We start from the raw sequence: 6000 nt of genomic DNA on the forward strand, positions 1-6000 counted from the left end.
TTAGTGTCCCACAATCGGTGAAGAAACTGAAGCTGAAAAGAAGTTTGATGGATATGCATTGCCAACACGTCAATGATCCAAAACACAACTGAAATCAACCATGGTTTTGGTATGGCCTTTGCAGTCCCCAGACAGGGACATTTTTTTAAAAACCTCTGTGTTGATCTCAAACATGCTGTGAATGTGAGTACATTAAGAATAATATTAATTGTAAGTATACCTAAAGCAAAAATAGAAAGACTGTTAGTTGGCATAGAAACACATTTAGAACTTATGATTTTTTGCCAAAGGCGGTGTTACTAACGCCTAAATTTAGAGTTTTGCGTTAGAAGGGGTGCATTAGCTAAGCGTGTTTTTTTTCCCCTGCACCTTTTAAACAACGCTGGTATTTAGAGTTCTCAGAAGGGCTGCGTTAGGCTCCAAAAAGGGAGCGTAGAGCATAATTTACCGCCACTGCAACTCTAAATACCAGCGGTGCTTACGGACGCGGCCAGCTTCAAAAACGTGCTCGTGCACGATTCCCCCATAGGAAACAATGGGGCAGTTTGAGCTGAAAAAAAACCTAACACCTGCAAAAAAGCAGCGTTAAGCTCCTAACGCAGCCCCATTGTTTCCTATGGGGAAACACTTCCTAAGTCTGCACCTAACACCCTAACATGTACCCCGAGTCTAAACACCCCTAACCTTACACTTATTAACCCCTAATCTGCCGACCCCACTATCGCTGACCCCTGCATATTATTTTTAACCCCTAATCTGCCGCTCCGTACACCGCCGCAAAACCTACGTTATCCCTATGTACCCCTAATCTGCTGCCCTTAACACCGCCGACCCCTATATTATATTTATTAACCCCTAATCTGCCGCCCTACACCGTCGCCACCTATAATACATTTATTAACCCCTATCCTGCCCCCCACTACACCACTGCCAATGTAATAAAATTATTAACCCCTAAACCTAAGTCTAACACTAACCCTAAACACCCCCCTAACTTAAATATTAATTAAATAAATCTAAATAATATTTCTATTATGAACTAAATTAATCCTATTTAAAACTAAATACTTACCTTGGAGGATAACTTCTGCCGCTCCGGATCTCCTCTTCGGTTCCATCGCTGCTCGGCTGAGTGAAGATGACTCAAGGTAGGATGATCTTCAGGGGATTAGTGTTAGGTTATTTTAAGGGGGGTTTGGGTTAGATTAGGGGTATGTGGGTGGTGGGTTTTAATGTTGGGGGGGTTGTATTTTTCTTTTACAGGCAAAAGAGCTGTTTTCTTTGGAGCATGGTAAAAGAGCTTTGAACTTTTTTTAATGTAGAATAGGGTAGGGAATTTTTTTATTTTGGGGGGCTTTGTTATTTTATTAGGGGGCTTAGATTAGGTGTAAGTATCTTAAAATTGTTGTAATATTTTTAAAATGTTTGTAACTTATTTTTTTTATTTTTTGTAACTTAGCTTTTGTTATTTTTTGTACTTTAGTTAGTTTATGTAATTGTATTTAATTTTAGTTATTTGTAGTTAATTTATTTAATTAATTTAATGATAGTGTAGTGTTAGGTTTAATTGTAACTTAGGTTAGGATTTATTTTACAGGTAATTTTGTATTTCTTTTAGCTAGGTAGTTATTAAATAGTTAATAACTATTTAATAACTATTCTAACTAGCTAAAATAAATACAAAGTTACCTGTAAAATAAATATAAATCCTAAGATAGCTACAATGTAATTATTAATTACATTGTAGCTATCTTAGGGTTTATTTTAAAGGTAAGTATTTAGTTTTAAATAGGAATAATTTATTAAAGTATAGTGTAGTGTTAGGTGTAATTGTAACTTAGTAAGAACAGCGCAGAGGTGTCAGATTAAAAATCCCTTTATTTAGAACATGGGGATCAACAATGAACACAACGTTTCGGGGCGGTCCCCTTAAACATGTTTAAGGGGACCGCCCCGAAACGTTGTGTTCATTGTTGATCCCCATGTTCTAAATAAAGGGATTTTTAATCTGACACCTCTGCTCTGTTCTTACTATTTGATTGTGGGCTTGGCAGTGGCCCACGGATGTGTCAGTTTTCCGGGTTATAGTGCTGGTTCCTGTTGGGATTTTGTAATTGTAACTTAGGTTAGTTTTTATTTTACAGGTAAATTTCTCTTTATTTTAGCTAGGTAGCTATTAAATAGTTAATAACTATTTAATAGCTATTGTACCTAGTTAAAATAAATTGAAAGTTACCTGTAAAATAAAAATAAATCCTAAGATAGCTACAATATAATTATTATTTATATTGTAGCTATATTAGGGTTTATTTTAAAGGTAAGTATTTAGTTTTAAATAGGATTAATTTAGTTAATAATAGAAATATTATTTAGATTTATTTAATTAATATTTAAGTTAGGGGGGTGTTAGGGTTAGTGTTAGACTTAGGTTTAGGGGTTAATAAATTTATTACAGTGGCGGTGGTGTAGTGGGGGGCAGGATAGGGGTTAATAAATGTATTATAGGTGGCGACGGTGTAGGGGGGGCAGATTAGGGGTTAATAAATTTAATATAGGTTGCGGCAGGGTCCGGGAGCGGCGGTTTAGGGGTTAAACTATTTAGTTGCGGCGAGGTGCGGGATCAGCAGGATAGGGGTTAATAACTTTATTATAGAGGGCGGCGGTATAGGGGGGGCAGGATAGGGGTTACTAGGTATAATATAGGTTGCGGCGGTGTCCGGGAGCGGCGGTTTAGGGGTTAATACATTTATTATAGTTGCGGCGGGGTCAGGGAGCGGCGGTTTAGGGGTTAATATGTATAGAGTAGCTTGCGGTGGGCTCCGGGAGCGGCAGTTTAGGGGGTAATACATTTATTTAGTTGCATCGGTGTAGGGGGGACAGCTTAGGGGTGTTTAGACTCGGGGTACATGTTAGGGTGTTAGGTGTAGACAGCTCCCATAGAAATCAATGAGATGTCTGGCAGCAGCGAACTTGTACTTTCGCTATGGTCAGACTCCCATTGATTCCTATGGGATCCGCCGCCTCCAGGGCGGCGGATTGAAAACCAGGTACGCTGGGCCGGAAAAGTGCTGCGCGTACATGCTAGTTTTTTGATAACTAGCAAAAGTAGTCAGATTGTGCCGCACTTGTGTGCGGAACATGTGTAGTGACGTAAGAATTGATCTGTGTTGGACTGAGTCCAGCGGATCGAAGCTTACGTCACAAAATTCTACTTTTGCCGGTCTCTAGCCTTTGATAACTAAGGCGAATCAGCCTCGCCACAAATACGCTGCGGAATTCCAGCGTATTTGAGTTTGACGGCTTGATAACTAGGCCCCAATGACTTCAAACCTGGCACTGTCATAGGATGCCACCTTTGCCACAAGTCAGTTCATTACATTTCTGCCCTACTACAGACAAGATTTGCTTGGAAGGATCAGCAAAAAAAAAAACCTTACCTGTGAACTCATGACAAAACTCAATGACTAAAGTATGCAACAAACAAACAAACTCATAGACAAGCAAGAGGCACTTTGGAACCAAGAGCTGTTCTGGTGAAGTAAAAATTTAGCTTTTAAGCTATGTAGCAAAGGCATTCTTGGAGAAAAAAGGAAGCATTTGAAGAAAACAAACAACTTGCCAACTGTTAAACATGGACAATCTGTTATGCTTTGGTGTTATGTGTCTGTTAGTGGCACTGGAAATATAGTAAAGGAAGAGGGAAAAATAGATTCTTCTAAATAGAATTAAATCCTGAAAGTTAGTGTCCCACAATCGGTGAAGAAACTGAAGCTGAAAAGAAGTTTGATGGATATGCATTGCCAACACGTCAATGATCCAAAACACAACTGAAATCAACCATGGTTTTGGTATGGCCTTTGCAGTCCCCAGACAGGGACATTTTTTTAAAAACCTCTGTGTTGATCTCAAACATGCTGTGAATGTGAGTACATTAAGAATAATATTAATTGTAAGTATACCTAAAGCAAAAATAGAAAGACTGTTAGTTGGCATAGAAACACATTTAGAACTTATGATTTTTTGCCAAAGGCGGTGTTACTAACGCCTAAATTTAGAGTTTTGCGTTAGAAGGGGTGCATTAGCTAAGCGTGTTTTTTTTCCCCTGCACCTTTTAAACAACGCTGGTATTTAGAGTTCTCAGAAGGGCTGCGTTAGGCTCCAAAAAGGGAGCGTAGAGCATAATTTACCGCCACTGCAACTCTAAATACCAGCGGTGCTTACGGACGAGGCCAGCTTAAAAAACGTGCTCGTGCACGATTCCCCCATAGGAAACAATGGGGCAGTTTGAGCTGAAAAAAAACCTAACACCTGCAAAAAAGCAGCGTTAAGCTCCTAACGCAGCCCCATTGTTTCCTATGGGGAAACACTTCCTAAGTCTGCACCTAACACCCTAACATGTACCCCGAGTCTAAACACCCCTAACCTTACACTTATTAACCCCTAATCTGCTGACCCCGCTATCGCTGACCCCTGCATATTATTTTTAACCCCTAATCTGCCGCTCCGTACACCGCCGCAAAACCTACGTTATCCCTATGTACCCCTAATCTGCTGCCCTTAACACCGCCGACCCCTATATTATATTTATTAACCCCTAATCTGCCGCCCCCAACGTCGCCGCCACTTACCTTCAATTATTAACCCCTAATCTGCCGACCGGACCTCACCGCTACTATAATAAATGTATTAACCCCTAAAGCTAAGTCTAACCCTAACACTAACACCCCCCTAAATTAAATATAATTTTATTCTAACGAAATAAAATAATTCTTATTAAATAAATTATTCCTATTTAAAGCTAAATACTTACCTGTAAAATAAACCCTAATATAGCTACAATATAACGAATAATTATATTGTAGCTATTTTAGGATTAATATTTATTTTACAGGCAACTTTGTATTTATTTAAACTAGGTACAATAGCTATTAAATAGTTATTTACTATTTAATAGCTACCTAGTTAAAATAATTACAAAATGACCTGTAAAATAAATCCTAACCTAAGTTACAATTAAACCTAACACTACACTATCAATAAATGAATTAAATAAACTATCTACAATTATCTACAATTAAATCAACTAAACTAAATTACAAAAAAAACCCCACTAAATTACAACCCCCCCCCACTAAATTACAAAAAATATAAAAAGATTACAAGAATTTTAAACTAATTACACCTACTCTAAGCCCCCTAAAAAAATAACAAAGCCCCCCAAAATAAAAAAATGTCCTACCCTATTCTAAAATAAAAAGTTAACAGCTCTTTTACCTTACCAGCCCTTAAAAGGGCCTTTTGCGGGGTATGCCCCAAAGAATTCTGCTCTTTTGCCTGTAAAAAACATACAATACCCCCCCAACATTACAACCCACCACCCACATACCCCTAATCTAACCCAAACCCCCCTTAAAAAACCTAACACTAAGCCCCTGAAGATCTTCCTACCTTGTCTTCACCACGCCGAGTATCACCGATCCGTCCAGAAGAGGGTCTGAAGTCTTCATCCTATCCGACAAGAAGAGGTCCAGAAGAGGGTCCGAAGTCTTCATCCTATCCGGCAAGAAGAGGGCATCCGGACCGGTAGACATCTTCATCCAGGCGGCATCTTCTATCTTCTTCCATCCAGCGTGGAGCGGGACCATCTTGAAGCAGCCGATGCGGATCCATCCTCTTCTAACGACGTCCTAAGTCCGAATGAAGGTTCCTTTAAATGACGTCATCCAAGATGGCGTCCCTCGAATTCCGATTGGCTGATAGGATTCTATCAGCCAATCGGAATTAAGGTAGGAAAAATCTGATTGGCTGATTGAATCAGCCAATCAGATTCAAGTTCAATGAAGACTTCGGACCCTCTTCTGGACCTCTTCTTGCCGGATAGGATGAAGACTTCGGACCCTCTTCTGGACGGATCGGTGATACCCGGCGTGGTGAAGACAAGGTAGGAAGATCTTCAGGGGCTTAGTGTTAGGTTTTTTAAGGGGGGTTTGGGTTAGATTA

The sequence above is a fragment of the Bombina bombina genome, chromosome 2, assembly GCF_027579735.1.
Source record: "Bombina bombina isolate aBomBom1 chromosome 2, aBomBom1.pri, whole genome shotgun sequence".
NCBI classification, from domain to species: domain Eukaryota; kingdom Metazoa; phylum Chordata; class Amphibia; order Anura; family Bombinatoridae; genus Bombina; species Bombina bombina.